Source organism: Budorcas taxicolor, chromosome 15 (assembly GCF_023091745.1).
Source record: "Budorcas taxicolor isolate Tak-1 chromosome 15, Takin1.1, whole genome shotgun sequence".
Taxonomy (NCBI): Eukaryota; Metazoa; Chordata; class Mammalia; order Artiodactyla; family Bovidae; genus Budorcas; species Budorcas taxicolor.
This window is the reverse complement of record NC_068924.1, coordinates 39,902,593-39,909,943: the sequence shown is the minus strand read 5'-3', so window position 1 is coordinate 39,909,943 and position 7,351 is coordinate 39,902,593.

Here is a 7,351-nt window from a genome sequence, read left to right as displayed (position 1 = left end):
GATTATTAAGACCCAAATAAAGGGATTCTGACCTCTGGGCCCAGTAATCCCACTCCAGGAACTGATCCTAAAGAAATAATCCAGCCAGAGAGAGAAAGTCCCTGCAACCTGAATATGGAATAGGGTAAGCGGGTCAAGTGAAGTGGGTGAGTGTGGGCTGCTGCTGCTACTGCTAAGTCACTTCAGTCATGTCCGACTCTGTGCGACCCCATAGACAGCTGCTCTCCTCTATTTCTGTGAACGCATTCACTTTCAGGGCTTTTCCTTTAATCCCTTAAGTAAGTAAAAGAAGCAACTGGTAACTGCCCCAAGGCCAGTGTTTCCAAGGAGTCAAAGAGTTCCTGTGTGGTACCCCATCAGCTCTTTACCTCCTTGGGTTGATACTGACTGTAAAGTTCACTGAAGCGACAGGCGACCTAGAGCAGGATCTTCAACTATTAAGCATTTTCACCTGTCCAAGGCTCAGGCCAGGAATCTGGTGCTGCTCACAGGAGAGGCCTTGGCATAGGGGAGGGCCTTGGACTTGGCTGAAGGCCCAGCTCTGACCCCAACACTTAGTACTGACTCAGAGGCAGTCCCTTCACAGAAGAGCAAGTCCCTTCTGTGAATGGGGCTAGCGGTGCCTCTGGCGGAGGGTTTTGTGAAGGCGGAGTCAGTGAGCGTGCCCAGCAAGGGCTCTTGCTGAGTTATAGGGTGAACTTTCCTGGCTTCATGCAGCAGAGAGTGTCCTGAGGGAGGCATTCGGGGTCAGAGAGACTCAGAGCCTGACAGGACTTCTGAGAACCAAAAGGGTCTCAGTTCACATGGGGTGGCAACACCTATTGCTCTCTAGCCTTCCAGTCCCCCAGCTCTCTTGAAGGTAACTGGTTACTTTCCTTTGGACGTTCTGGCCTCAGTTTGAGCCCCTTCTCTCCCACTACCTGCACTTTAGTTTTGCTGTAGTGAGTGTCTTGAGTCTCAGCAGAGGAGCCGTCTCCAGCTCTGTCGTGGGCTGCCTGCTCACCATCTCCACTTCACTCTCTGCACAGTCTCCAGCTTAGATGTCCACCTCAGGCTTCTGATCTTCCCCTGAGCCAGACTCCACCCTTGGCCTTCACAGTCTCCGGAAATGGCAGTTCCGTTCTTCTTGTTGCTCAGCTCAGAGCCTTGGTTGGAGTCATTCTTGGCCCTTCTTTTCTTGGTCCCGCATCCAGTCCATTAGTGAATTCTAAGCACGACCAGACTCTGTCTCACCACCTCCACGCTGCCGCCTGGTCCCAACCACTATTATTTCTTCCCATGTTTTTCCGGTGACCTCCTGCAAGCCTTTCTTAGAGAGAGTTCTCCCTGTGCCAGCCAACCTATTTTCAACCCAACAGCTGGAGTAATTCTGTTAGAACGTAAATCTGATCTCTCCTCTGCTCAAAACTCCAACGGCTGCCCAGCCCCCTCAGAGGAAGAGCCAGAGGCGTATGGTGGAGTCAGATGGTTCTGTAGAGTCTGGCCCCTGTTACTCTGACCTGCTCCCCCTCCCATGCCGTGTCCCAGCCACACTGCCCGCTGCCATGTGGCATTTGCACTGGCTGTTCTCTCTGCCAGGAACACCGTTTCCTGATATCCATATGACTGATCTCTTTGTTTCCATGTCTCCCTCCCTACGAGGTCCACCTTTCATACCACAACCTGTACCCCCAGCTCTCCTGATCCCCCTGCCATTTACTTTTTCCATAGTACTTGTTGCCTCCAACTGTATTATATAAGTCACTTACTACCTATATGTATTGTTTATGTTTTCCTTCTGTTGAACGTAAGCTCCTCAAGGGTGGGAGTCTTTGTTTCTTTGGAACACTCGTATACACCCATCAGGTAGAACAGTGCTTGGCACATAGCGGACCCTCGATAAATATTTGTAGAATAAATAAAGGTCCTGCCTTCCAGCCTGGACCTCTGACTCCTCTGACTAGGGAGCCTGTGGCCATCTGGGGCCTGAGATGATCTTGCTGGTGTCAGGTCACAGGAGCAGAGAGAACCTGTAAGAGCAGTAGGCACTGTGTCTTGCTACCTCTGCAGAGCCTTTGGATTGATTGGGAGAAGGGAGTTTTGGTTTAGTTTCCATTTTGCCTCCAAGGGGTATAATCTGCACACAGCCTCTCTTGGCTGCGAGTCGGAGCAAGTATGTCGGAAGCTGGAGGCCTGGGTTGGCCCAGCATGGTACCTATTTGTGGCAGGAGAAGGAAGAAGAGTCAAGATCTGGGGACTAAGCCTCCAAAGCTGGCACTGTGAGCCAAACACAAGTAGGAAAGTCAGCTTCCTCTCTGACTTTGGGCCACCACACTGTCGGAAAGACACTGCATGACCCATCCCTTCCTCCCAGCCCTGATGGAGGAGGCCTTGCTGCTCGGAGGGCTCAGGACAATTTGGGGGCCCATCTGTAGCTGGTGTTTCCATGATATGTCTGGGCAGAGGGCTCTGTGAGTTGAGCAGATCAGCTCTGCTGAGGGCTGTGAACAAAGGAAGGGTTGGGTCCTCCTTGGGGTTGGCTTTTAGTTTACTTGAGTTGGTTTCTGCACAGAAGTTGCTGCTAAAGCCGGGCAGGGTCCTTGGAGGAACACTGCTCACGCTGATTCAAAGCCATAGAGGGTGAGCCCGAGTACGCATGTCTGCACACAAACATGCCCCACGGTCAGCCTGGGGACGCCTGATGAGCACGCCACTGGGCAGGAGAGCCATGCCCCAGCATGGCAGGTGGACCCAAGGCCCAGGGCCACCCATCGGTGTGCTCATACCCTGAAAGCCCCTGGAAACTGGGATTCCTAGCAGTATACTCTCCTCCAGGATGACAACTGTGCTGTCTTTAGACACCTGTGCCTTATCTTTGGAAGGGACATGCACTGCAAAGGCCCTTGGTACTAAACCAACAGATCCCTCCTAGGGCAGTTGGGTGGAGGGAATGCTTGACACAGGCTCCTTGCCAGGGCCCTCGCCCATCCTGCTGGGGGCTTGTCAGTGTCCCCTCACTCAGCGCAGTCCAGGAGGAGACTGCACTACGCTTAGTACCCTGGACAGCTGCCTGCTTGCTCTCAGGTGCACTCCCTGCCTTTCCCCTGCTCTGCTCTGTAAGAGGTGTAACCCCTGCAAACTGCATCTCCCAAGCTCCTTTGCAACTGGTTTCCCATTAAGTTTGACTGTTGAGACATTACTAGTGAGGGACTGGAGGGTGGGGTCAAGGGAGAAGCCAGGGTATTCCTCCATCACTCTGTATCCCAGGCAGTGCTGTGTACTTCCCATGGTACCCACCACCTACTGTGTGGCCCTGGCCTCTGGGCTCATAGCACCAGCTCCTCCCAGAGTCCCCCTAGCCAGTAGCTTCCTATTGTTATTCGTCTGTGCATTGCCTTGTCATCCCTATTTGACTTTTCAGTCAAATAACTCAAAAAACTTTGACCAATCGTTATTGGTTTCCTTATTAACTTTACTCTGTTGAATACCTGACTTGGGTTCTATTTTCTTGACTGATAAACTTAATTCCATTGCTCTTGTTAAACTTCTCTCTTCCAAGAGAACAATGGGCAAAAGAGAAGAGGGAGCTTTTACAAGCCCAGAGCCAAAAGTGGCTCTGGCAGTTAGGAGCTGTGTGACTTTGGACCAGTGAGATAACACCTCTGAGTTTCAGTTTCCTAATCTGTAAAACAGGCTTAATGACAGTACCCAGGAGAACCTGTTGCTTCGTTGTCTTCCTGGGTTCTGGAGGAGAGTGGAGGGTCTCCAGAGTTGGGGAGAAAATGGGAACAAGTTTGCCAGCAGAGAGAGGGGCAAGGGTGCTCCCTGTAGGAGGGGCCTGGCCGCAAAAGAGGCTCAGGACTTGGCTGCTTGGGGCCAAGTGAGGACAGATATTTCCCTGGACACTGCCTGCCTCTGCCTCTGGAGTCTCCTCTTTCTCCAGGGAGCAGGTGTCTGGCCTGAGCAATGAGAGGAGACTGAGATGCTCAGCTCTGAGCAGATCTCCTTCCCTCCAGGAGGCTGGGGCGGCTGCCCTGGGAAGGGCTGGATCATCCTCACCCTCCACAACCAGATACTTCCTCCCCTGGCAGCTCCCAGCCCCACTGAATTCTGCCTATGAGCACTGATGACTTCAGGCAAAGCCTAGGACAAAGAGCAGCTGGGCCTGGGGGAGGCAGCACCAGGGAGCACACCCGAGCCCTTCACCTGGGGCTGGTCACAGACATGCTGCTCTGTGTCCAGGGCTGGCTAATCCCGTTCACCCTTGGGGTGGCCCTGGTTGAGTTCCTCTGGTCGCTGCATTCTCCCACTCTCGCAGTGAAGATGATCATAGCATCTTTTCAGGATGAGGGGATATCCGAGAAGATGACTGTCAACTGCTAAACAGGCATGTGGCCCCAGGAGATGAGCTGGGGCTGCTTTTGTTATTGCGTTTAGGTAACTTCCCTTACAAGTACTAGCACCACCAGGACTACCGCTACTGGTCTGTGGATGTGGCTAGGGATCCTCAGGGGAATGCGAGGAAGTATCTGGAATAGAAGCTTGAGTGGAGATTTCCTCTTGGGGCAGCGCTGACCTGAGACCCAGCGGTTGCCTGGGCCTTGTGGAGCAGAAGGAAGGGAGGAGCATGTCCTCCTTGGGGGTCTTCTGCCTGCGTGAGGTGGTGACAGAGGAAGCACCAGCTTCTTTTCCACAAGTCTCCATGACCAGGTGCCCCCCGGCCCCTGCCCCTCCCCTGATACCCAGGCTCCCCTGTGAGGAACACTGGCCCTGACCCTGCTGCACTGGGGGATCTTCATTCAGCCACCTCCCCACCCCTCCAGAAGCCAGGGAGCCAGCCTTACTCTGATCTATCCCTCAGCCCTGCTGGCAATAACAAAACTCTCCAGGAGAGAGGAGGAGGAGGAAAGCAGACCCCGGCTGTTCTTGCAGGTTTGGGCTGGCCTCTGAGATATAGTGGGTGTGTGTCTGCCGCCTGGCACAGCTTGCCTCCACTGCCTGCAGCCGCCCATCTGGCCAAACTGCTCTCCACTCCCTCTCCCCTCTTCTCCGCCCTGTGTGCTCAGCTGATAGGCCTCCTCCAGTCATCACAGCTGCCTGCTCCCTGGTAGCCCTCTCTCCTCCTTGTGGGTCCTTCCATCCACCTTCCACTCTGTGACCAGAGCTGTCTTTCTCGCAGGCAAATCTGATGGTGCCAACTGCCAGCTTCCAGCCCTTCAGTGGTTGCTCCCAGAGCAAAACCCACCCTTCACCTCACTGTTCCTGGTCTGGTGTCAATGCAATCATTTCCCTCTGGCTTCTTTTCTCTACCCTCTTGCCCTCCAGGCGCATGGACTTAGTTTCCATTCCCATGCAGGTGGCAGTGCTTTCTCACTTTGGTTTTGCTCCCAGGGGTCTGCCCCCTGGAGCACCGCCTCTCCTCTCCCTGTTCAAATCCTACTCATCCTCAAGCCCCATTGAAACGGTGCCTTGTAACCAAAGTCTTTATTGCATGGAAGTTTGACCTCCCTCCACTCACAGCTCATCTTGGCCTCACTCTTTTGGGTCTTACCTTATAACACAGGTATTTGTGAACAGACCTTCTTTTTCCTGTGGGGCAGAAAGAGGTGCTTTGAGGCAGACCATGGCTGAGTCATCTTCAAATCCCCAGTACAGCCTGGATCAGAGGAGAGCACAATAGCATATGTTGGCTATGCAAGTAGCTGCACACACAGCTCACAGGCACACACATCTATACTCACAATGAACCATGTATAGAGCCAGGTCTCTGCTGCAGTAACTGTGTAACAAGCCTCCCAAACCTTAGTATCATGTAACGTCATTTTTCTTGCTTGTGGGTCTCTGGCTTGCCTGAGTGGCTCTGCTTCAGGCTGCAGGTGTAAAGGTAGCCTGGGATTCCATGGGATCAGCCAGGCTGTAGGCTGGCTCCAGATCTGGCCCGTGTGCCACAGTCAGGGACCCTAGGCTGAAGGGGCAGTAGTCACCAGGGACAAGCTCTTCGCATGGCCAACAAACAGGAGCGCAAGTGGACTAGCCAGACAGCAAGGACATTGAAAGCTGCAGCTCACATCATGCCCACTGATTTCCGCTGGTCAAAGCAAGCCTCAGGCCAAGCCTCAGGGCAACTGGACAGAGAAGTTCACCCCTCCTCTTTAGTGGGAAGGACTGCAAGGCCATAGGACAAACTACAACTCTGTTACGGGGAGGGACTGAAGAACTGGGGACGCATCCCAGTCCAAACTCATAGAATAACCCCCATGCATATTGGGGCCCATTTGTAGTACTGTTCTGCTCACAGACATACAGACTAGGCCTCATCCTCTGAGGAAATATACTACTGAGTGCTGGTGTCTTAAACTCTCTGTACACCTGTTTTCTCAGCAGCAAAATGGGGATAATACTTCTTTTCTTAGAATCTTGTGTGACACTTAATAGACTTATTACATGCTAAAATTCTCATAAAAGTACTCAGTAAAAGCTGCTGCTATTATTATTACTACATAGTCAAGTATTCAATTGTAACACTTACTCCCCAAATGCATCCCCTCCATCTACAGCCTCACCAATGCAGAAGGGTGCATACATGTCCTCACAAGCAAGCATGCAATGTACCAGGGCTTACAAACCAGGGACCACCTGGCTGCACCTGCTTGTAAACATGTTTTATTGGACCTGTATAATATTTTAAAATGTGTGGCTTTGCACATAAAAATAAAAATGAATTATCTTCACAGATGGTAAATAGAATTAGGGAGTAGATAACATTTCCCAGAAAGAGTGTGTGGGTGAAAAAATGGGAGGGCCTAGGTGGAAGCATGAAGAACCTGTCATTTAAGGGTTGGCTAGAAGCCAGAATGGTTGAGATGGAACGGTCTGCTAGAAAGGGAGAGAAAGTGAGCCTGGGAGCAGTGACGAGCACAGTGCAAGAGCTGCAGGAGGGCCCCAAAGCCTAGTGAATTGGATTTAGAAACATGGAGGGCACTGGGGGCTTTGTTGGGAGTCATTTGGATAGTGGAGGTATAGGCAGGATTATAGGGGATTGCGGAGTGAGTGATGCGAGGTGAAGAAATGGAGAAAGGGAGTGCAACCAACTCTTCCAAGAAGACTAGGAAGGAAGGAGAGTTGGCTGGGAGTGGGGATAGCCTGGGAATAAAAACAGTTTTCTTAAAACGGTAGGGTATGTAAACGCTTATGGAAAAGATGCAGGAGACAAAGAATTAATGACACAGGGAAGAGGATGACCTCAAGGGATGTGTAGGGGGAACCAAGATCAAGTGCAGTGTCATCCTTAGAGAGGAGGAAGGACTCCTTTGCCACTGTGACCAGAGAGGAGGTCACTGATAGTGGCCAAGAGGGAACTGGGGCCCGGGCT